The following is a 26,015-nucleotide window of genomic DNA, read 5'->3' as shown; positions in this document are numbered from 1 at the left end:
GAATGATGCTCTTCCTCCTTTTGTGGAAGTTGACTCGTCATCGTTCCTCTGTGTTAAGCATAAAGTCATGCTGATGCTGTCAAGCTACTGGGACAGAAGGCTGCACACTGAATTAAAGCCTAAGGAATGACTCAGTTGGTAAAAGGGGGTTAAGGAAGTTGTGACCATCCATGAGGCACTGGACAGATCAGTCATCTCTGATCAGCCCAGCCAGAAACAGGAACTGGGTGCACATTCCAAGAAAGACATGAGCTTTGAAAGAGGAAGTGAGGATGCTTCTGCTAGTAAGGCAACTGTGTGATAAACTGGCCTCCAGAAGGAAATGATGATAACTTCCATCGAGGCCACATGGCCACCAATGACACCAGGCCTGCCTTTCAGATTAAAACATCTGAAGAGGAGTTTCACTGAAAGGTAATCAGAGGCCAAGGGGATAGAATGAGTCCTCAACAAAGTGAATTGGAGAAATGGAAACAAGGGCTTTATGACCAGTACACTATATGTCACGCAAGCTAGGTCTAGAGGGAGATTTTGCCTCCCATGACAACTGTGATTAGTTGGTGGTGGATGCTTAGAGTGGCAGAAGAAGAAATCTGAGGTCTAAACGGGGTTCAGTGAAAGAATATAACTGGACTGGTCAAGGAACGTCTACTGTTGGTAAAGGCAGGAAAACAGCAGCATAACGTCATGGCTGAACCACACTAGTCTCTCAGTGGAGATTGGTGAAGGCACCAATGGCAGATTGAACAAGACCTTCCACCTTCTCTCCCTCCTGAAAACTCAATAAAATGACAAAAAAAAAATGATTTTTTTTCTTTAATGCATAAACCCACAAAGATGGAGGGAACAGAAGAGAAAATAATAAAACATTTTGGTGTGGTGAAGGGAAGTCAAGAAACAACCCGAATGTACGACAGAATCTTTAAAATGCTACATAATGCAAGGCAGTTAGACCCTCTGCGGGGAGAGGTGGGCTAAAATAAAGACAACTGAACTTTAAAAAGCAGTTGGATGTCCCATATCCCTTCAGCCTTTCTAAGCAGTTAGGTGATCTCCGCCTGCCTACCCACCCTTGCAAAAACACCTGGAGTGTCTTCCCCACCTCCTCTCCCAGAGAGGGTAAAAGAGAGGGTCTCTGGAATGGGGTGCATCAGGCATGGCTCAGATGTTCTAGAAACACCAAGGAGGGGTTATATAAATATGTGGATGCTGAGACTTCCAGCCTTCTTCTCCACCTAGTTCCCAGATCACTGGCAGCCAAGCTCTCCATCACTGTCCAGGAAAAGAGTGGAAGACCCTTTTCTGAGGACTCTCAGTGGCCCAAGAGGTAATGACATCAGTTTCTCCAAATAAAACCCCAGCCAGATCACCTGACAGTGAAATTCCCGGTCAACAAGCCCACACACAACTTCAGCTCCTAATCCCCGACTCAAATGTGAGCAGACAATAAAAGGGTATGAGGAATATGAGGAAAGTCTCTAACAGGAAAGACAGAGACTTAAATCAACAGACAAAGGCAACATGGGGAAACTGAGTCTGTGAAGGAAGGAAAAAACTTTCAAAAAAATTAAACTCCGCAGAGAGATAAGACAGATAAGACACTGAAACCATAAAATAAAAGCAAGAAATAGATATGGAAGGGGCCAAGGGCAGGCCACCTCCAAATATGCCACTTTGGCATGTTGATTATTTTAAATAAAAGTTACTTAGGAGACAGCCTATGCAGCAAGAACACCAGACCCTCCTCTGTCCCTTGAAAGCGGGAAATAAATCTCCCAAGTGAAAGGTACCCTCCCTGCATCAGGAGGTAAAAAGACTACCTTAATTCCAGAGATGGGAAATGTAGAGCCCAGAAGGTTCTATAAACAACTCTGGTTACTTTTTACTCATTTACTACCACAGCTCAAATTCTGTTTAGAATTCTTTACCAATTGGAGTTCCCAAATTTTCTTTGTCCTGTTAATTCCTCACAGATTTATTGTCTCTATGTCTAAAAAATATAAAAAACCTGCCTGCCTGCCTGCCTGCCTGCCTCATCATCTCTTTAGGTCTCAATTTCATAATTGGGCCTCTGTGCATATGGAATAAAACTGGTTTTTTTCCTCTCATTAATCTGTCTGATTTAAATTTAATTCTTAGTCCAGCTAGAAGATCTTGAGGGTAGAGAAGAATTTTTCCTTCCTTTCAATGTACCACACACACACACACACACCCTCAGAAAACAAAGAGCTTTTAATTTAAAATATTAAAAATATGATTATACTTATTAAAAACTCAGTGGAAGGACGAGATGATAAAATTGAAAAAAAAATCACCCCAAAAGTAGAACCAAGAAATTAAAAGATACATATTAGGAAAGAAAATTAGAGGCCTAGTCCAAAATATCTAATATATAAACAATAAGAGTTTTTGAAAGACACATCACAGAAAATGGAGAGGAGGAAATTATCAATGAGTTAATTCAAGAAAACTTCCCAAATTGAAGGGTAAAAGTTTCAGGATTCAAAGAGCCCAGCACAATGGATGAAAGCAGACCCATACTAAGAAGGAGCATCATGAAATTTCAGGATTATGGAGGCCAAGAGAAAATTCTATGAACTTCCATGAAGGACTCAGTAGGTTTGTAAACTGTACAGCAAATTACAGCAAAAATTAAGGAATCAGAACAGTTCCGAATTTCTCAATAGCAACACCACAACCTAGAAGGCAATGAAACAATGCTTTCAAAATTTCCATCCTAAAATTCTAAACTATCAATTGTCAGTAGAAAACAGCGATTTAGAGGCATTCACCATCAAGAAAAAAATACATATCCATCCATCTTTTCCAAGAAGCTCCTTGAGGATGTACTCTATCAAAACAAAGGACTCTACCAAGACAGAGAGGACATGCGCTACAGGTTAAGAGGAGAGAAATGATGGGGGTCCCCAGGATGATGACGAAAGGAAGTCCTCAGGGTGACAACTGTGTCCCATGTGTAGAGGTGAACTGGTCCATATTAGGGCAAGCCAGGAGGCTCAGGGACAACTTCAGGAAAAGGAAATTGGCAGAATACCTAATGCATCTGAGGCAAGTTTCAGAAATCTGGCCAAGAGATTTCTTGGCCAGAGAATTAACGATGAAGACGTAAGAAACTAAATGAACAAACAAAGCAATGATGAACTCCCAAGAAAACAAAAAGCTGTGCTCTGCTTAGCTATGTATATTGATCTAATCAAAATTACTGTTTAACCACTGCAAGGATGGAAAATTAGGGAAGCTGTGGTTGGGTGGGGGTGGGGGGGTGAGAGGAAAAAAGGGAGCCACGTCATCCTCTTCCATAGTGGGAAGTCAACAGATAAAGCCTCAAACTGCAAAACTCAAGAAGTAGCAACTATAAGCAACAAGTACCAAAATAACCAGCTCAAAGAATTACATGTGGTTGTTTCTAGAAAGAGAGAAATCTAATTTAGATTAAAAGTTTAAAACTGGGGTGCCTGGGTGGCTCAGTCTGGTTAAGCATCCGACTCTTGATTTCAGCTCAGCTCATGATCTCACTTCGTGGTTCGAGCCTGCATCAGGCTCTGCATTGACAGCATGGCACCTGCTTGGGATTCTCTCTGCCCCTCCCCCACTCATGCTGGCTCGCTCTCTCTGTCTCTCTTTCTCAAAACTAATAAACATTTTTAAAAAGCTTAAATGTATATACATATATACGTATATATATACATATATATGTATATGTATATATATACATATATATGTACATGTATATATATACATATATACATGTACATATATATGTGTGTATATATATGTATGTATATGTATATATGTATATGTATATATACATACATATACACATATATATATATTCCATATATATTCCATATATATACATGGAATTTGGCAAAATGCCATCCTTGTTTTTCCCAAACAATAGAAAATGTAATTTTCTACATCTAGGCCACAATAGCTGTGGTCATCTGAGCTCTGAGCAACCAAATGCGGTGGGAAAGGTAATAGTTATAATCCAACCACGGAAGGAGTGGTTGATCTAGGGCAGAGACAAAAAGGCAAGTCCAGGTGGAGATAACTAATAAGCCCCCCTCTTCTGGGATTCTTTTCAACAAAGCTATTCTCATGGCATAATCACATAGTACAGGATAATCTTACAATTGCCAACAACCATGAGCTAATTTCACTAAGAGACTCCGATGTCCCCTTTACTACACTAATCTGACCAAGGCAACTGGCCCCTAAAATGATTGATCTGCGTTCAACCTCACTCCTTTTCACCTCTGTAGACTAAATAACAAGAGAGAATAAGGACTCTAAAACAAGTGACGTTGTCCTCAACAGATATTTACTAAACATCCTCGGGGGACCCAGCACTAGGCTGAGGGTCAACACCCCTGTGCAAACTATGTGGACCTAGTCTCTCTGCCCTGAACAATAAGGTAATTCTCCCTAAGGGTAGGAATCCAGGGAGGGGTGGAGTGGGGTGGAAGCATAAAACCAGAAGAGCCAGGCAGGGAGAGGAGGCACCAACCCAGCCAACCTGGAGGAACCTGTAAGCAGAGGTGTACTTAGAGACCCAAGGTTCAGTTCCTAGCACTCTGGATATGCAGAGCAAGGCAGGGAGACCAACAATTCTTCCCCAAACATAACCCTTCCAGCCACCCTGTCAAGGGTCAACTTTACAGAGCAAAGGTTACCATTCTCTGAGCTTGACCATGATTTGATAAAACATAGCTCCTGCCCTTGAGTAACCATCTGCTGAAATAACATGATAACTGGCTTAGTACAGAATAAGTAAACAGGTTAAACGTGCTAGAGCAAACATGAGTATTCTATATTCGTTTCTATTTGGGGAGTTGTGAAAATTTTAGTTCAAAGACCTATGTGGAGCAAAGGTTTTGCCAACTAGAGCACAGCACTGATTTGCATGTGTTTCCAACACTTGCCCTAGACAGTTCCAAAAAGCAAACATACACACCCTTATGGGAAGAATCAAACTCACTAACATAAATACACTGCAGTAAGCATCATGAATTGCCAAGAATAGTGATATATTGATCAGATTAATTGAGGCATGGGGAAAGTATAGGTCTTTCCTAAACCCTGAAAATGTAACTGAACTAAAAAATACTTTCCCGTACATGATGAGAAAATTACAACATACTTTCTTTTCTCCCTATAAATCATGATATTCCATCCCCCATGTGATTCTTGCTGACTAAGGAACTACCAGGGTCACAAACCAACCTGTTACATCCTAAACTTAATTGGGAAACCCACTGGTTTGTTGAGGTTGTTTTTTCCTCCTCAGCTCTTTAGGGGAGACTCATCTCAAAGAGATTAAATTCTCAGAATTTCCTAAAAGGAAAATGGGCACTCACTGGAAAAACACAGGGTATATGCTCAAAACGCTCAACTATTTTAACCTTCAAACTCACTTAGCCACCAGCCCATCCTGTTCCCAGTTGACACTGAGGTCAACTCTTCTAATCAAATATTCCAGTTTCCAAAGAATGGCAACAGATGAGAGTGTTTCTGAACCTGGTACACAGAAACACATTATTATTCTTCCTTGAAAAAAATTTTCAGATCAAAAGGAAATTTAGGATCCAAGAAAAGCGCACACTCCCAGGTCAAGATCCTAGTTTTTTCCAATACTTGTAGTCACCGAACCCCTGTTTTCAAGATTCAAACAATTTCCCAGATTAAAAAAAAAAAAAAAAAAAGTGAATTTGGTGGGGTGAGGCACTCGGACACGTACAACTGTGGAATGTCTCCGTCGATGGTGCCAACTTTCAATCGAGGCTGTGCTGCCACCCAGAGAGGACGAACCAACCTGGCTGCGCAGCTGGGAAGCGAACCCAACGCTGAACTTGCCGCAGGGCGGCCTGAGCCCTGGGACCCGAAAAGAAAGGGGGCGGGGGCTCCTCCGGAGAGGCCAGCGCCTGAACTCGAGAGGCCGGGAGGCGCGGGCCGCCGGGAAGGTGCGACTCCGCGGAAGCGCGCACCTGTCCCTTCTTCTCGGACCCAAGGGGACCGGGTCCCTCACCTGGCGTGGCGGGCCCGCGCTCACCACGCCGCGTTAGGGATAAAATCTTCCTCATCCCAGGAAGGCCAGTCTTTGGCCTCGTGGAAGCCACCTTTCGCCTCGCGCCGGTCCCGACCCTTTCCTGCCCGGATCCCCGCAGTCCCGGGGCCGGCCCGGCCAACCCGCGTGCGCGGCGTCCTTACCTGGCTGGAGCCCGCGGGGTGCGCGGAGCCGCCGACAGTGTGAAGTCCCGCGGGCGCCGAGGAGTTCGGAGCCCGGAGCCCGCAGGCCCCACCCCCGCCCCGCCCCGCTCGCTCCGCCCCCGCTCGCTTCTGCCCGCAGCAACCGGTTCCCACGAGCCCTGGGGCGGTTTTGAGACTGGAGGCGGGAGTGGGTTGGACGCGCGTCCCGGCTCCTGAGACCCAGCTGGAGTTTCAGGTAAGTCGGAGGAGCGTCCCTTGTGTCCCCAGCGCGGCACTGGGCTTCCCTAGGCCCAGACTTCCTACCCCGGGAGAAACGCCCCGCGAGGTTTGGGACATCCCCGGCCCCGGGAGAACCCCGAGCAGTGCCACCTGTGGGTGACTGGGGACTCTGTCGGAACTAGGAACCGCACCTCCCCTTCCGCTAAGCGGTGGCGGGCCAGGTGGATGGCACGGTGCAGTGGAGCGAAGCAAGAGTTTTATGAAAAGAGTAAGTCTTTTTCTGTCAAACCTGAGGCATCGGAGCACATCTGATACACTTACAAGGTCACGTGCATTGACTGTTAATGTATTAACACTTGCCTCACTCACTGAAAAGTAGAAAACAGCACCTGTGTAAGACTGACGGTGTGCCAGGCTCTGTTTTGGTACTTTACATGTATTAACATTTCTATAAAGTATATGCTATATCAGAATCCCCCATTTTACATGTGGTGAAAGTGAGGCACAGAGAAGTTACATAACCAATCTCATGTCGCTCAGCATAGTAAGCTGAAAAGCTGGGATCTAAATCCAGATCGTCCTCCTCTGGAGTCTGCCCTCTAAACCACTGCCATCCTGACACCAGAATCTGAGTGTCCACCGTGTGCAGGGAACTGTTACAGGCCCGGGGAAAACAAGAGGAGGGCTCTGCCCTCAAAGGAGCTTGTATTCTAGTTTGGGGGGAGAAAAGACAAGAAGCAAGTTCAAAATGAAACCAATGCACATATGAGATGTGTTGACTATAGTCATACAGCAGGGTGGTGGCATTGAGAGTGATGAGGAGAGGGAGGCTACTTTCCACCTGGTCGTCCTGGAGACTCCTCTGGGAAGGTGACAGTGGAGCTGGGCGCTGAACAAGGGGACAGGCAGTCAACCCTGAAGATGAAGCTAAGGGAAGGCAAGTACATTAATAGTTACAAGCTCATGCTTATCTGGGACTCTCCTTCAAGCATACAATAAACCCTAAGAAGTCTGACAAGATTTCATTTTACAGGGGGAAAAAAAATTTTAAAAAAACTAAAGGTTGGGAAGTTTAATAACTCGGCTAAGTCATTAGTTAGGAAAGGGGAGGGATGGGAGGAGAGCACAAGGCCTTCTGGTTCCAATCCTCCCTCCCTCTTGGGGGGGGGGGGGCCTTGAGCATAATGACCTGCACTCAGAACGAATCTAGTAAAATTTCTCTTTTGTGATCCACTGTTTCGTCCCAGCCCCCATCTCTCCTGCCTCTTACCCATTCAGAAACTACTGTTGACTAGTCAACATAATTTCCTCCAGAGCAGGTGTTCTTTGAGGGAGCAGACGTAAGGAACCTTCTGAAATTGTATGCAAAACAAAACAGAACAAAAAAATTGTGTGTGTGTGTGTGTGTGTGTGTGTGTGTAAGAGAGTTATAATTATTTGTTATAGTAATAAGGTTGGTTTTCTCCAATAAAAACTCATACACACACACACACACACACACACACTTAACACTTCCATCAAATGGACTGATGCCCAAAGGTGGTAGAGCCACTGTCTTAAGGGGTTGGTTAACTGATGTCGTGGTAACCAAACAAACTGATTTCCAAATCACTTTGCCTGTGCTCGCCAGGTGACTCTGGTGGCTCCTATTTCTGACTTAATGGAAATGAGATTTTCAAAGTTGATGAAGTCTGACTGAAAGGGCAACAAACCCAGACCCTTATTACCCCTTCATAAAGTTTAAAAATAAAAAAGACAGTAAAATGTCTATATTACCTGTCTTAATTCTCAAAACCAGGGACAACTGATCTGTGAACAGAATATCCCAGTAACAGAATTCATTATCAGTGATAGTTGGGGTAGTTTCCATAATGTTTTGCTGTTGCCTAAAAGAAGACACTCATTACGTTCTCAATTTAGGTAGGTGGCTGCCACAGGTATATCATACCCAAAGCATGTAGTATAGAGTACTGGCAGTTGTTTTCAGTGGAGTGTTGATAAAAAAAAGAAACAGAGATAAAGACAGCAAGAGAGGCTTTTATAGAACTTTAGCTATACTGATGAAAAGGTGTAAAACTGAACTCAGGATGTGGTGGGCTAAAAAAAAAAAAAATTAATCTCTATTATTTCTTATGTGAAAAGTTCAGTAGTTTTAATAGAAAACAGAAAACAAAGTTGAAGCCTATATAACTCAGACTTCCTCCTTCTGTTTCCAAACAGAAGATTCCAACCGCATCATTACTGTCTTCTTTATTTTAAAATAATGCTGAGGTACAGAAAAAACAAAGGCATTTACGTAGACTTCTTACAGACAAGGACTTCCTTCTTACAAGATATCCCCATGACTTCTATAAAATTTGTATGTTTGGATGACCAGTATCAGGTTGACATAATTTTAGTTCCTTGAGAGAAGAAAACACCTCTTTTTAACTTGCACAAAGATTCCACATTGTGCATTAAAAGACACTGAATTGGAAGGTTTATAAATAAAATGTTTGTATTTGGAGCTCATCACACTTTTTTTTAAGTCTCTGGCTTTCTTTTGTAACTTTCTTCCTACCCACAAGGGACCTGACCCACCCTACATGAATAACACATGTTTGTTGAATGAATGAATGATGAAAACAATGATGATAATACTATAGACCTTATCAGTTCTTTATCAGGAGTCTGTTCCTACATGAAAATGACTTCACTGTGGTAATATGATATGTCTGCTTCTCTTTCCATCATGTACTGAAAGTAGTTGCTTCTTTGGAATGATGTAGAAGGAAAGAAAGAGTTTTGTGGGGTTTTTGTTTGTATTTTGTATTTAAGTATGCTCCACACCCAACATGGAGCTTGAACTCACAACCCTGAGATCAAGAGTTGCACGCTCTAGCTACTGAGCCATTGAGGCACCTGCTGTAAGAAGGAGTTTTAAGTTTATTTATTAATTTGGCGGTGGAGGGGTGTAGGAGCAGAGAGAGAGAGAGAGAGAATCCCAAGCAGGCTCCATGCTGTCAGTGCAGAGCCCAACATGAGGCTCCATCTGCCAAACAATGAGATCATGACCTGAGCTGAAATCAAGAGTTGAACACTTAACCAACTGAGCCACTCAGGCGCCCCATGGAGTTTTAAATGTTGGACACAAAATCAAGAATTATACTCCTAGGAACAATTGCTAAATGAATCATTCAAAAGAAAGAAAAAGCATCATATACAAAGCATGATTTTGAGATCGTAACTAAAAATAATACAATAACTAAATGCCCAATAACAAGGAAATGTTTAAGCCAAAACTATCGACAGTATGGAACGTCAGGCTATCACTAAAAATAGTATCTAGGTTAGGGGCACCTGGGTGGCTCACTCTGTTAAGTGTCCAACTCTTGGTTTCGGCTCACATCATGATCTCATGGCTTCATGGGATCAAGCCCCGCATCGGACTCTGTGCTGGTAGTGCAGAGCCTGCTTGGGATTCTCTCTCTCCCTCTCTCTCCACCCCTCCCTCACTTGTGCTGTCTCTTTCTCTCTCAAAATAAATAAATGGATAAAAAAAATTTTTTTAAGTATCTAAATTAATATAGGAATGTAGAGGAAAACTTATGAACATTAAATGAAAAAAGTAGAATACAGTGCTTTATGTATCCTATGATTGTTTTATGTTTTATTATTGCAATTAAATAAAAATTATGTGCATAGAAAATTGTTGGGTTGAAAATAAGAAAAGTGACTAATAGTTTTTGAGGGGTTCCTGTGTGCCAGGCTCCATTTTCAGTACATTAGATTAATTCATCTAATTTTCACAACAGCTGTGTGAGGTAGGCACAGTTGTTATTTCTGCTTTACGGATGAGGAGACTGAAGCAGAGAAGATCTAAGTAATTTGCCCAAAGTCACACAGCTAGTGAGTGGCAAAGCTAGGAAGTGAATATAAAGCCGTAGGACTCTGGATTTTGCACGCTTAAACCATGCAAGTGTGCCAGAGAAAATAAAGGTTTAATCATGGATCATGGGTTTAAAAACAAAAAACAATTCCTTGTATAATGTTTTTGTGTTGACTTAATAGTAAGCAAAAACTTTTTAAATTGCAGAGTCAGAAAAGAAGGCACAGATGTAAAACCAGTTTACATTCAGAAGAAACAGAATCAAAGGTAAAGATGAGAAACATACGGAGTGAAACCCTCAGGGTTTGACCAGTTTGTGTTTGGGATTAGGATCTAAATAGTGTTTCAAATGGGTACAGTATAGGAGCTCCTGGGTGGCTCAGTCGGTTAAGCCTCCAACTTCAGTTCACGGTTCGTGAGTTTGAGCCCCGCGTGGGGCTCTGGGCTGACACACCTCTGGGGCCTGCTTCAGATTCTGTGTCTCCCTCTCTCTCTGCCCCTCCCCTGCTCACTCTGTCTCTCTCTCTCTCTCTCTCTCTCTCTCTCTCTCTCTCTCTCTCAAAAATAAACATAAAATAATTAAAAATAAATAAACATTTTTAAAAATTTTTAATTAAAAAATGGGTACAGTGTATCCACGACTTGATAGTTCATGAGAATTGAGATAAAATGAGCTATGTCATATCAAATGTTATATTATTATAAGTATGAATAAAAAGTATACTATGCCCTGATGTCTTGCACTTGCTGTTTCTTCTGCCTAGAATGCTCTCTACCTAGCTGCCTCCTCAACAGTGACAGTCAGGAAAATGTGACCATCACTGCGTTAGCAGAAAGCCGAGAAACCATTGGTGAACCATCCTGACAAACTCCCTGTTATGGTGGAGCTTACACTCTGGTGAAAAGGTCAGTCATTTAAAATTTTAGTTTTAAAATTTTAACTGCAAATTAACAGCATCCCCTCTTGGTAGGTGAGTAACGACTCCCAAAGATGTCCACATCTTAAATCCCCAGAACCCAGGAATCTGTTAACCTATATGATAAAAGGAACTTTGTAGATGTGAGTAAGTGAAGGATCTTAAAATAGGTAGATTATTGTGGACTATCCAGATGAGCCCAGTGTAGGACTCACAAGAGTCCTACAAGAGAGAAGCAGGAGCTTCAGAGTCAGAAAAGGGGATGTGATGAGAGAAACAGAGGACAGAGAGCAAGGGAGAGGTTGGAAGATGCTACACGGCTTGCTTTGAAGATGCAGGGACTGCAAACCAAGGATTGCAGGCAGCTTCTAGAAGCTGACAAAGGCAAGGAAACAGATTCTGCCCTAGAGCCTCCAGAGGGAACCGGCCCTGCTGACAACTTGATGTTAGCCCAGTGAAACTGCTTTCGGACTGCTGACCTCTAGAGCTGTACAAGAACACATTTGTGTTGTTGTAAAGTGGTAAGTTTGTGATGATATGTTCCAGCAGCAGTAGGAAACTAATAGAGCCCTTAGTAGGAGTTTACTTTTCCCTTGTCTATAAAAAGTCAGTGTCACACTGGCATGATGTCCATAGCGTCAGGGCCCCAGCTCCTTCTGTCTTTTCATGTAGGTGAAACAACCTGGGCAGAAATAGGAATATCTCCAGAGACTCCTGATTTGGGCATCAGGCCATGTCATCACCCACGTCAGTGTTTCTCAAACTGGAGTAGAGTAGAAAGCCTTTATAAACAAAACATTTTTTTTTTTTAACTTTATTTAAGTCCAAGTTAGTTGGGGCACCTGGGTGGCTCAGTCAGTTAAGCGTCTGACTTGGGCTCGGGTCATGATCTCACATTTCGTGAGTTCAAGCCCCCACATCAGACTCTGCGCAGACAGCTCAGAGCCTGCAGCCTGCTTTGGATTCTGTGTCTCCCTCTCTGTCTGCCCCCTCCACCATTCGTGCTCTGTCTCTCAAAAATGAATAAACGTTAGGGGCGCCTGGGTGGCGCAGTCGGTTAAGCGTCCGACTTCAGCCAGGTCACGATCTCGCGGTCCGTGAGTTCGAGCCCCGCGTCAGGCTCTGGGCTGATGGCTCGGAGCCTGGAGCCTGTTTCCAATTCTGTGTCTCCCTCTCTCTCTGCCCCTCCCCCGTTCATGCTCTGTCTCTCTCTGTCCCAAAATAAATAAAAAATGTTGAAAAAAAAAAAAATTTAAAAAAAAAAATGAATAAACGTTAATAAATAAATCTAAGTTAGTTAACATATAGGGTAATAATGGTTTTGTGAGTAGAATTTAGTGACTCATCACTTACATATAACATCCAGTGCTCATCACAAGTGCCCTCCTTAGTACCCATCACCTGTTTTGCCCATCCCCCACCCATCGCCCCTCCAAAAACCCTCAGTTTGTTCTCTGCATTCAAAAGTCTCTTATGGTTGCCTCCCTCTCTGTTTTTTTTTTTATCTTGTTTTTCCTTCCCTTCCCCTATGTTCATCTGTTTTGTTTCTTAAATTCCACATATGAGTGAAATTATGTGGTATTTATCTTTCTCTGACTGACTTATTTCGCTTAGCATAATATACTCTAGTTCCATCCATGTTGTTGCAAATGGCAAGATTTCATTCTTTTTCATCTCTGAGTAATATTTCACTATATATATATATATATATATATATATATATATATATATATATATACCACATCTTCTTTATCTATTCATCAGTTGATGGACATTTGGGCTCTGTCCATAATTTGCCTATTGTTGATAGTGCTGCTATAAACATTGGGGTGCCTGGGCCACTTCGAATCAGCATTTTTGCATCCTTGGATAAATACCTAGTAGTGCAATTGCTGGGTTGTAGGGTCCTCTATTTTTAATTTTTTGAGGAATCTCCATACTGTTTTCCAGAGTGACTGCACCAGTTTGCATTCCCACCAGCAGTTCAAAAGTGTTCCCCTTTCTGCATATCCTTGCCAACATTATTGTTTCCTGAGCTGTTAATTTTAGCCATTCTGACTGGTGTGAGGTGACATCTCATTTTGGTTTTGATTTGTATTTCCCTGATGATGAGTGATGTTGAGCATCTGTTCATGTTGAGAGTCTTTAATGTTAGCCATCTGGATGTCTTCTATGGAAAAGTGTCTGTTGGGGCACCTGGGTGGCTCAGTTGGTTAAAGCTCAGGTCATGATCTCACAGTTCGTGGGTTTGAGCCCCACGTCAGGCTCTGTGCTGACAGCTCAGAGCCTGGAGCCTGCTTCCGATTCTGTGTCTCCCTCTCTATCTGCCCCTCCCCCATTCATGCTCTGTCTCTCTGTGTCTCAAAAATAAATAAAAACATTTAAAAAGAAAAAGAAACGTGTCTGTTCATGTCTTTGCCCGCTTTGTCACTATAAACAAAACATTTTCATCCTAATTTACTTAACTATATGTAAATATAAAACTTGTTATACATTATTCATGTATATAGTATTTTATACATATTTAAAACCAAAATGGATTTACACAATAAATTCAAACAAGAATACAAAATCAATTATTGAGACCACACATATCCCCACACTGTAGTGTCACTGGAAGTCACGTGGGGAGCAGTAACAGGAAATTCCTATCCCTCTCAGCCAGGGAGGTGTCACTGAAAACCAGGAGAGAACTGGAACTTCCAACCCCACCTAGCAGTAATGGGAAGCACCTCCCTTGATTGTCAATGGAGGAAGAGTGGAAAACCCGAACTTCTAACTCCAACTGGTAGCTGGTAGAGACAGTGCCCCTCCACCTTCCTCTGCCAAAGTAGTGTCAGAAGAAGCCAGATAAAACAAAGGCTTAAATACAATCCAGAATCTCATAACATAATTCCCCAAATGTCCTGGTTTCAACTGAAATAACTTACTATATCAAGAAACAAGATCTCAAACTGAATTTTAAAAAAAGGTAATAAATAGACACCAACACTAAGATTACAGAGAGGTTAGAATTTTGTGAAAAAGATTTTAAAGCAACCATCATAAAACTGATTCAATGAGCAGTTACACACACACTTGAAACAAATGTTTTTTTATATAGAAAATCTCAGCAAAGAAGTAGAAGACCTAAAAATTCACCAAATGGAAATTTTAGAACTGAAAATACAAAACCTAAAGTTTTTGTTTTTGTTTTTTTTAATTTTTTTTTTAATGTTTATTTTTGAGACAGAGAGAGACAGAGCATGAACGGGGGAGGGTCAGAGAGAGAGGGAGACACAGAATCTGAAGCAGGCTCCAGGCTCTGAGCCATCAGCCCAGAGCCCGACGCGGGGCTTGAACTCACGGACCGTGAGATCATGACCTGAGCCGAAGTCGGATGCTCAACCGACTGAGCCACCCAGGCGCCCCAAAACCTAAAGTTTTAAAACTCCATGGATAGACTTCAGCAGGATGCATGAAATATAGACTTCAGTGAACTGGAGAGAGCAATAGAAGTTACTCAGTCTGAACAAACAAAAACAAAGCAAATCCATGAACAATCCTCTGGGACCATAACAAAAGATCTTCCACTTGCGTCTTCAGAGTATTAGTAGAGGAGAAAGAGAGCAGGGCTGAAAAAGCACTGAAAAAATAATAGCTGAAAACTTTCCATATTTTACAAAATCTGTAAACCTACAGATCAAGAAGTTAAGCAAACTTCACACAGGATAAAGGCAAAGAAATCCATGCTAAGACACATCATAGTCAAACTTCTTAAAACTAAAGACAAAAAAAAAAAATCTTAAAACCAGTGAGTTATAACATCTTACCTATGGAAGGAAAACAATTCGAATGGCAGCTGATTTCTTAACAGAAACCGTGCAGAAGGAAGTAGCACAACAGTTTTCAGTGTTAAAGTAAAATAATGGCCAGCCAGCCTACAATCCTATACCCACCAAAAATATCCTTCAAAAATGAAGGAGAGGGGTGCCTGGCTGGCTCAGTTGGAAGAGCATACAACTCTTGATCTCAGGGTTGTGAGATCGAAACCCATGTTGGGTTAGAGATTACTAAAAAATAAATAAACAAACTTTAAAAAAAGTGAATCAAGTCATTCTCAGATAGTGGAAAATTAAGATAACTTGTCATCAGCCAACTTACCCTAAAAGAATGGCTAATGGAAGTTCTCCAAACAAAAAGAAATCAGAAAAAGAAGACATCTTGGAATATCAGTGATGAAGAGAGAACACAGTAAGTAAAAATATTGGTAAAGACAATAGATTTTCCCTCTCCTCTTCCTTTTTCTAAATTACAATGGATAGTTGAAGCAAAAATTGTAACATTGTCCAAATGGTTCTAAAAGTATATGAAAGAAATGTTTAGGACAATTTTAAATAAAAGAGGGTAAATGTACATAAAGGGAGCTAAAGTTTATTTTTTTTCTGTTTATTTATTTTGAGAGAGAATGCGTGTGAGAGAGGGGGTAGGGAAGAGAGAAAGGGAGAGAGAATCCCAAGCAGGCTCTGCGCTGTCAGCATGGAGCCTGGTATGGGGCTCGAACTCACAAACTGAGATCATGACCTGAGCCAAAATAAAGAATCAGATGCTTAACCAATTGAACAGCGTCCCAGGGAGATAAAGTTTCTATATTTTCTTCAAACTGATAACATAATGATACCAGTAGAAGCTGGTATGTGTATATATATAAACATATGTGTGTGTGTGTGTGTGTATATATATATATATATATATATATATATATGTGTGTGTGTGTGTGTATATATATACACACATATACACATAATGTATATATAATGTATATATATATGTGTGTGTATATATATATATATAATGTAAAACCTAGAGCACCCACTAAAAAAAAAGCTATACAAAGAAATTTATACTCAAAATTACTATATTTTTAAAAATTTTTTATGATAGGTGTTTTTTTTCAAGTTTTATTTATTTAAGTAGTCTTTATACCCAACATGGGGCTCAAACTCAGAACCCTGAGATCAAGAGTTACACGCTCCTCCAACTGAGCCAGCTAGGTGCCCCTCAAAATTACTATATTTAAATTGTAATTGTAAAGACACCTCTTTCTCAACAATTGATAGAACAAGCAGACAGAAAACCAGCAAGGATATAGAAAAATTCCCAACAACACCATCAACCTACAGGATCTAATTGACACTTGGCAGGATTCTCCACCCTATAGTGGAATACACATCCTTTTCAAGTGTCCATGGAACATGTACCAAGGTAGATCATATCCTGGGCCATAAAACAAACTACAACAAATTCAAAATAATTGAATTCATACAGAATATGTTCTGATCACTATAAAATTAAACCAGAAATCAGTATCAGAAAGATACCAGGCAAATCTCCAAACAAACAGGAAACTAAACAATGCATTTGTGAATAATTCATGTATCAAAGAGGAAATCATAAGGGAAAACAAAAAATGATCTAAGTGGAATAAAAATAAACAACATATTAAAATTTGTGGAACAACATTTCAAAATTTGTGGGACACAGCTAAACAGTGCAGACAGAGAAATTTATAGCAGTAAATGCATCCATTAGAAAATAGGAAAATTCTCAAATCAATAATCTAAGCTCCCATTTTAAGAACCTAGAAAAAGAAGAGCAATATAAATCCAAAGCAAACGGAAGCAAATAATAAAAATAAAAGTAGAAATCAATGCAATTGAAAACCAAAAACCAATGGAGAAAATCAATGAAAGAGCTGGTTCTTTAGAAAGATTAATAAAATTGACAAACACCTGGGAAAACTCAAAGATAAATAGAAAAGATGGAAGTTACCAGTATCAGGAATGAAACAGGGCAGAATCATTACACACCATTCCAACATCAAAAAGATGGTACCCCACGTCAGGCACCATGCTGTGTGGAGCCTGCTTGGGATTCTCTCTCTCTCTCTCTCTCTCTCTCTCTCTCTCTCTCTCTCTCTCTCTGTGCCTCTCTCCCTCTCCTTCTCCTTCTGCCCCTCTCCCCTTCTCTCCCCTGTCTCTCTCTCTCAACACAAAATTTTCAAAAAAATTAAAAATTAAAAAATGATGATAAATGAACATTACAAACAAATCTATACGTATAATTTTTAGTTGAAAAATAATTGAATATTAGTTTCAGGTACACAACAGAATGACTCAGTATTTGTATATATTGTAAAAGTATCACCACAAAAAGTCTAATTAACATCCATCACCATTACATAATTACAAATTTTTTTTCAACGCACATAAATTTGACAATTTATTTGAAATAGACTAATCCTTAAAAAGTACAAATGACTACAACTCACCCAGTATGAAATAAGTGGGAAAACCTGTAACTGTTAAGGACTGAAGACGTAATTTTAGAACTCCCCAGGGCACCTGGGTGCCTCAGTCATTTAAACATCTGACTTTGGCTGAGGTCATGATCTCAGGTTCCTGAGCACCAGCCCCACTTTGGATGAGCCCCGCTTTTCTCTCCCTCTCCCTCTCCCTCTCCCTCTCCCTCTCCCTCTCCCTCTCCCTCTCCCTCCCCCTCCCCCTCCCCCTCCCCTTCAGAGAATTCTCTCTCTCTCTCCCTTTCTCTCTTCACCCTCACTTATTGCACCCCCCCTCTCAAAAATAAGTTAATTAATTAATTAAAAATAAAACTCCCCCAAATGAAATCTTCAGACCAAATGGTTTTGCTGGAAAATTCTAACAAATGTTTAAAGAATTAACATTTAATTCTTCACAATGTCCACCAGAAAATAGAAGAAGAAAGGACCCTTCCCAATTCATTTTATAAAGCTAGTATTACCCTAATGCCAAAACCAGAGAACAACAGTACCAGAAAGGAAAACTGCAGACCAATATTCTTCATGAATATAGACATAAAATTTTTTTTTATTTTTTTTTAAATTTATTTTGAGAATGAGAGAGACACGGGGTGGAGGGGCAGAGAGAGAGGGAGAGAGAATCCCAAGCAGGCTCTACACTGCAGCACAGAGCCCATCGTGGGGCTTGAACCCACGAACCATGAGACCATGACCTGAGCCAAAACCAAGAGTTGGATGCTCAACCAACTGAGCCACCAGGTGCCCCTGACATTAAAATTTTTAGCAAAATAATATTAAATAGAACTCAGTTAAAAAGAATTATACACTATGACCAACTGGGGTTTGTTCCAGAACTGTAAGACTGCTTCAGTATTTGAAAAACAAAGAAAAAATTTTGTACTGTGCAAAACATTTTAAAGTTAAAAAGTTGAACATATAATTGAGATATGAGCCAGCAGTTCCACTCCTAGGTGTATACCCCAAAGAATTGAGAACAAGTACTCAAACAAATACATGTCTACAAATGCTCATTGCAGTATTATTCAAATAGCCAAAAAATGAACACCACCAAAATGTCCATCAGCTGATAAACAGATAAACAAAATATCATACACACACACACACACACACACACACACACACACACACACACAGTGGATTATTATTCTACCATTAAAAGAAATGAAGTACTGATATACACTACAACATGGATGAACCTTGAAAACATGATGCTAAGTGAAAGAAGCCAGGCACAGAAGGCCACATGCTGTACTCATTTCATTTATATGAAATATCCAGCATAGGGAAACCCATAGAGACGGAAAAGAGATTAGTGCTTGCCAGGGGATAGAGGGAGGGAGGGAATTTAGGGCTAACTGCTAATAAGAATGGGGTTTCTTTTTGGGGTGATGGAAATGTTGGGGAATTAGATGGTCGTAATGGTTATACAACAATAGTGTATACAATTTTAAAGAACCCTGAAGTCTACAGTTTAAAATGGTGATTTTATTTTTTTTAACGTTTATTTATTTTTGAGACAGGGAGAGACAGCATGAATGGGGAAGGGTCAGAGAGAGAGGGAGACACAGAATCTGAAACAGGCTCCAGGCTCCGAGCTGTCAGCACAGAATCCGACACGGGGCTTGAACTCATGGACCGCGAGATCATGACCTGAGCCGAAGTCGGATGCTCAACCGACTGAGCCACCCAGGCGCCCCTAAAATGGTGAATTTTAAGTTATGTGAATTATGTCTCAATTAAATAAAACTTCTGCTTTGTGAAAGTCCCTGTTAAGAGGATAAAAAGACAGGCTGCAGACTGAGAGAAATTATGTACAAACTATGTATCTGATAAAGACTAGTATCTAGTATCTAGGCTATATAAAGAGATCTCAAAACTCAACAGCACAACAAAATAAACAATCCAATTAGAAAAATGGAGGGGCGCCTGGGTGGCACAGTGGGTTCAGCGTCCAACTTCTACTCAGGTCATGATGTCATGGCTCATGAGTTTAAGCCCTGCATCAGGCTCTATGCTAACAGCTCAGAGTCTGGAGCCTGCTTCAGATTCTGTGTCTCCCTTTCTCTGATCCCCTCTCCTGCTCGTACTCTGTCTCTCCTTAAAAAAGAAAAAATGGGCAAAAGACATGAAGAGATATTTCACTGAACAGCATATACAGATAGCAAATAAACACATGAAAAGATCTTCAACATGATTCAATGCTTGGTAAATACAAATAAAAATTACAATGAGATATCACTAAACAACTATCAGAATGGCTGAAATAAAACATAAGACAACATCAAATGCAAGTAACGATGGAGAGAAATTTGATCACTCATACACTGTGGTTGGGAATGTAAAATGTTAGAGCTATTCAGGAAAATGGTCTGGCAGCTTCTTTAAAAATCAAACCCTCAACTATCCTATGACCCAACAATTGTTCTTAGGCATTTGTCCTAGAGAAATGAGAACTTAAGTTCACACAAAAACCTATACTCAAAGTTTATAGTAGCTTTCTTTATAATAGTCAAAACCTGGGAAAACCCTATGTCCTTCAGCGGGTAAAAATAGTTAAACTGTAGTTCATCATGCTAACAGCAACAAAAAGAAACCAATTATACACTCAACTGATACACCCAACAATCTGGATAAATCTCCAGAAAATTATGTGGAGGGAAAAGAGCCAATAAAAATGATTACATAGTATATAATTCCATGTATATAACATTCTAGAAATAACAAAATTGTAGAAATGGAGAGTGGATTAGTGGTTACTAGGTATTAATAAGGGAGATGGGCAGAACACCATAGATATGGCTATAAAGGGACAATACTAGGGATCCTCATGGAGATGGAAATACTGTATGATTGTATCAACATCAGAATCCTGCTTGTGATATTTTACTATATAGTTTTTCAAGATGTTACCAATGGAGGAAACTGGGAAATATGAAATCTCTTTATAGTTTTGTCCCATAACTACATGTGAATCTATAATTAACTCAAAATTAAAAGTTGAATTAAAATCTTAATTAACAGCTGATAATGACAGTAGCCAACAATTATTGAGCATTTAATGCTAAGTATGGTTCTAAGCACTCGATCCATTTAATCCTGCCAACAACCCTGTGTTGTAAACATTACTGATCTCAAGAGAGAGGTAAACCCTGACACGCTGACCACTGATGCCACCTCCTGCTGAAATCCCTAGGGAGCCGGACAAGGTGAAAACAGCTCCTGGCTAGATTTGCCAACACTATTGCCGAACAAACTTGGATAAACTCATCACAAGAGATAAATCAAAAGATGAGGGTTTGGAAAAGAGAAAGGGAGAAATTTATTTAGGGTGCCAGCAGCCAAGGGAGGTGGCAGATTCAAGCCTTAGCAACTGACCTCTCGGCCTGCAAGATGGACACCTAGAGTTTTATAGGGAGAAGTTGAAGGGGTACGTGCAAAAGAACACACAGAGACAGGTGATCATGGGTGGGGGGTGGTATGTGTTCAGCAGTGATCATGGACAGGGAAGGGGGCGTGGTCTTCTAAAGCATTCCGTTGGTGTCAGGACTTTTTTGGCCTGGAGGTTGGAAAGATCCAATCATTGCCAAACCTCTTCAATGCCTCAAGAAAGTGTGATGAGAATTTAGAACAATGAATTTCAATTAGAGCGTGAGTTAAGCAATCTTGTCTATTTCTGGTTTTAGTTCAATCTTTAGTCCCATTCAAGAGATGAAAAAACTGAGGGTTCAAGAATAGTTGAATAACTTGCCCAAAGTTACGTAGTTAATAACTGGTAGGACTGTGATTCAACTTCAGAGTCTATGATCTTAACCACCACGCTAATAATCAGGCAACTTGGCATATTCCGGCTTCTCAGCTTTCCTTGAAATCACATCCTCATTCCTACTCTGCAACAGTTGCCTGAGGATCAGTAGCTGCTGCCCCCTTCAGGCAGATCATTGTTGTGCATTTATCACAATACCTCCTACTCTCTTTTCAATAGACTCCATTTTATTACTCTCAGCTCACTTCACCCATGGATGTTACCACCAGGTCCTGCAGACATTTAAGTTTTAGAGGCTGGCATACAGCATTATTCTGTGCCTGCAAAATGAAAAAGCCATGGAAAGAGGGAAAATATAGTAAAATTACATTGATTTAAACCTAACAAAGAAGAACCATTAGAATTAACATTACGTTTGAATTGTAGAATATTGTTTTCTTTTTTTTTTTTTAATGTTTATTTATTTTTGAAAGAGAGAGCACACGAGCAGGGGAGGTGCAGAGAAAGGATCCAAAGCAGGCTCTGTGCTGACAGCAGAGAGCCTGATGTGGGGCTCAAACTCAAAACTGTGAAATCGTGACCTGAGCCAAAGTTAGATGCTTAACCCACTGAGCCACCCAGGTGACCCTGAATTGTAGAATATTTTTAAAGTAACTATAACAAAGCAAATAGAGATAGGTACTGCTAATATTGCAGCATATTTATTGATTTTTTAAAAAAGAAAATCTTTCTCTGGGCCAGTTCCGCTGAATTACTTAGTTCACCCCTCTTACAAACTACCTGCTGTCACTCTACTTTCCCTGCCTCACCCCACTGTAGTAGCTGTCAGTGTCCCTCATATATCCCCTGACCTTTCCTCTAGAAGAACAAGGTCACTGTCAGGCACCTTCAGCCTAAGAGCTTTTTCTTGGATCTTCTATAGGGAGCAGGCCAGAAATGCCAGGTCAGTTAACATCCCCAGGGAGCTGCCACCAGCCAGTGATGAATGAGAAGTGGAGGAAAAAATACCCCAGTTCCCCTGCCCTTGGATGGGACAACTCTGGGTCATGTTCGCCATGGATCCCAACAGGATTGAGGCCCAGTTACCCTCAGTGATAATCTGCTCACTAAAAACTCTTTAGTCATGCAAACTTTCATGCCTCTTTCTTTATGAGTGCTTTCTGGAATCCCCTCCCAAATAAACCATTGGCACTAAAATCTTTGTCTTCAGTCTGATGAATATCCACCCTATCCCAGGAAGGAAGGAAGGAAGGAAGGAAGGAAGGAAGGAAGGAAGGAAGGAAGGAAGGAAGGGAGGGAGGAAGGAAAGAAGGAAGATAGGAGGAAGGGAGGAAGGGAGGGGAGGGGGTGAGAAGGGAAAAGAAGGGAAAGGAAAAGGTCTTTAAAAACACAGAAAACACAGAATCACTCGGGAGAAAAGTGAAGATTGGCTGTGTTTCTGGCCAGTTGAAAAGGATTCACCTGGCTGGCTTTAGATGGAGAGATATGATCCAGCTTTGAGTTAAGAAGGAAGAAGGTGAAAGCAGAAACCTCTCAGATCTCAGTTCACACCCTTTCCTCCTCACCTCTGAATTCATCCAAGTCTGAATTACCAATCCCTTTACACTAACCCCTGGGGCTCCAGTTAACACCTTCAAGGGCAACTGTTATGGACTAAATTGTGTCTTTTCCTCCTCCCCAAAATTCATAGGTTGGAGTCCTAACTCCCAATGTGACTGTATTTGGAATTAGGGCCTATAAGAAAGTAATTAAGTTTTGGTCATAAATGTCTTTTTTTTTTTTTTAACATTTATTCACTTTTGAGACTGAGAGAGACAGAGTGTGAGTGGGGGAGGGGCAGAGAGAGTGGGAGACACAGAATCAGAAGCAGGCTCCAGGCTCTGAGCTGTCAGCCCAGAGCCCGACGCAGGGATTGAACTCACGGATGGCGAGATTATGACCTGAGATGAAGGGATGGCGAGATTATGACCTGAGCTGAAGTCGGACACTCAACCGACTGAGCCACCCAGGCGCCCCATAAACGTAGTCTTAATCCAGTGGGACTGGTGTCCTTGTAAGAGGAAGAAACCAGGAGCATGTGTGCACAGAGAGTAGACCAGATGAACACACAGCGAGAAGGTGCTTGTGGATAAGCCAAGGAGAGAGGCCTCAGGAGAAACCATGCTAACTCTCACCTTGATGTTAGACGTCTAGCCTCCAGAACTGTGAGAAGATATATTTCTGTTGTTTAAGCCACCCAGTCTGTAGTATTTTTTGTCAGCCCAAGTAGACTAATAAAGCAACTCTCAACAAATGGGGGAGAATATCTGATGTCTATGTGAATTTTTCAACCTCCAATCCTTTGAATGGACAATGGGAATGAAGTCAATATCCAAGGACTTAAGTATAGGCCTCCTCTCAAAGTGGGGCAGTGTTAGCCTGTGATTCTTGTATGATTCTGTGGAAGGGAGGACAAGGGCTTGAACAGTAGCTGAGATTTGATATCCTGCTAGGTACATGGATGAGAGCTCAAAGCTGATGACATTTGGTTTAGAAAAACAAGAACTATGATGTCTTATGCCCTGGTGTCATGGGGTCCCTAATACCTGCAACTGGTTATATAAGAAACTGAGATCAAGGCATGTCCTACACCATCTCCCAGAGGTTTCCTCTCAGAGGTGCTCAGCCAAATGAGTTCCACACTAAAAGGATTTTGTACTACACGTATTAATAAAATAGGAGAAACATTTTTGCCTCGTCTGTTCCCTTTTCCCCAAGAACTGGTTTAAATACAGAAATAAAGCAGTTATAAAGAACTCCCTTTTGCTGTACTTGTTTTTCTAACATTGTGTGTTATTTCATAACATTGATAACACAATATGATGACCGAAAACAAGCTAGGCTTTTTCAGTTCAACTTAATTCTTGGCTTCTAAACAATAGCGGGAACAAAGCCCATAGGAAAATTTGGCCAGGCAGGCACGTTGTTGTTACTTATTAGGGAGTCTGCTTGAATTGATAGCAGACCTCTTGATCTTTTCTAAGAGGTAAAAGCAAACATCTTTCTCCTTTAAGAGAAATTTCTTTCCTTCTTTGCTAATTTTGAGGTTCTTCATTTTGAAATTTTCAGATACATACTAGAAGCTGTCCCCTGTTTCCTCTTCTTATTTATTGTTATAATGAACATATAACATTATACCAAGGTTTCTTCTTAACTGCTTGCAAGATTAGCACCTACTGTATACCTTCAATTTGCACCTAGCTGGGTGCAAATGGCCAAGCAAGTGAATAAAAAACTTCTCTTGGTGGAAGAAGATGGTTAATGAACTCAGCTCTGTTTTCAAAACTGCCTTCATTCTCAAGCTGTTTTTCTGCCCTTTATAATTTCCTGCATTGTGAACTTTAACAGAAAAAAAAAAATCTTTAGTAGAATTCTTGTACCCTTTTTAATTTTTTTAAATGTTTTGTTATTCTTGAGAGAGAGAGAGAGAGAGAGAGAGACAGTGTGAGTGGGGGAGGGGCAGAGAGAGGAAGACACAGAATCCGAAGCAGGTTCCAGGCGCTGAGCTGTCAGCACAGAGCCTGATGCAGGACTTGAACGCACGACCAGTGAGATCATAACCTGAGTCGAAGTTGGGCACTTAACTGACTGAGCCACCCCGGTGCCCCTCTTGTACCCTACGGGAAGTTCTTAAACACCTTTCATAATAATGCAACTGGAGTCCTCAGGGGCTGATAGAAACATTGAAAAGTACAGCTTGGCATACATATTACCAACTCCTCACACAGGTCCTAAGTGCAGGCACTTTGATTATGAGTCCAAGGAATGCAAGCGGAGAATGTGACTGCTGTGTAGATAATGTTAGAGAAAAACAGTGTGGGACAGCCTAGTTAACTAGCTCCTCTCCTTCCTTGAATGGCCCAAAACTAGCTTCTCCTGATGTGATGGAGATAATGAACCCCATGTTGTATGACATAGAAAAGTTAGGAATTCACAATAAAAACCAGCAAATAATATTATATATATATATATATATATATATATATATATATATATATATATATATCTCAACAGTTTTATTCAAAGAATCTTAAGTAAACGGTCACCTTGATGTAAAAAACAAACTTCAGTGGCCATATACACACATCCACAGACCTAATTGTACTGACATGTCTTTTTTTTTTTTTAATTTACTCGCTGAGATAAATCTACTTAAGGAAACAAGGTGCAAAGATGTGTTATTTTCTCCCTCTATTTCATCTGCTCTCAGCCCCAGACTCAACCAGAGCACCCAGCACTGGGCTTTCCCCTGCTGTTGGCCATCAGATAAATTCTCTTCATTCTACCTGAGCCAGAGCCTTCGCTAGTGGTCCCAGGTACAACTCCCAGCATGCTGTGGGAGTGGAAAGTTGGGATGGACAGGAGCTTTTGCAGATGCTGTCTGTCCAGAGCAACACGGTCAGGTGGAAATATAATGTACACCACAAATGTAGACCACACATAAAGGAAAATGTTTTAATAGCCTCTTCGAAAGACGGTGAAAAGAAATAGGCAAAGCTGAGGTTAATAATATATCTCATTTCTTCACTGAAGTATAATTAATATACAATGTTATATAAGTTTCAGGTGTACAACATAATGATTCAACATGTCTATACATTACTCAGTGCTCACTCACCATAAGTGTAGACACCATCT

At 40.9% G+C, this 26,015-nt stretch overlaps 1 protein-coding gene and 1 long non-coding RNA gene across 2 annotated transcripts in view; one reads left to right on the top strand and one right to left on the bottom strand.

Annotated features, from left to right (window-relative positions):
* The window catches only part of TEC (tec protein tyrosine kinase), a 127,601-nt gene extending 121,247 nt beyond the window's left edge, over window positions 1–6,354 (bottom strand). The window contains exon 1 of the mRNA XM_058722654.1: window positions 6,232–6,354. The gene's annotated coding sequence lies outside the window, so the exon portion shown is untranslated. The remainder of the gene's footprint in view (window positions 1–6,231) is intronic.
* Window positions 6,355–6,357: 3 nt separating this feature from the next.
* On the top strand, window positions 6,358–22,546 carry LOC131507618 (uncharacterized). Its single transcript, XR_009259594.1, has 4 exons — window positions 6,358–6,466; window positions 10,526–10,585; window positions 11,083–11,224; window positions 22,261–22,546. It is a non-coding gene; the product is annotated as an uncharacterized LOC131507618 (long non-coding RNA).
* Window positions 22,547–26,015: the final 3,469 nt, after the last annotated feature.

Source organism: Neofelis nebulosa, chromosome 3 (genome assembly GCF_028018385.1).
Source record: "Neofelis nebulosa isolate mNeoNeb1 chromosome 3, mNeoNeb1.pri, whole genome shotgun sequence".
NCBI lineage: Eukaryota > Metazoa > Chordata > Mammalia > Carnivora > Felidae > Neofelis > Neofelis nebulosa.
This window is presented reverse-complemented; position numbering and strand designations above follow the sequence as displayed.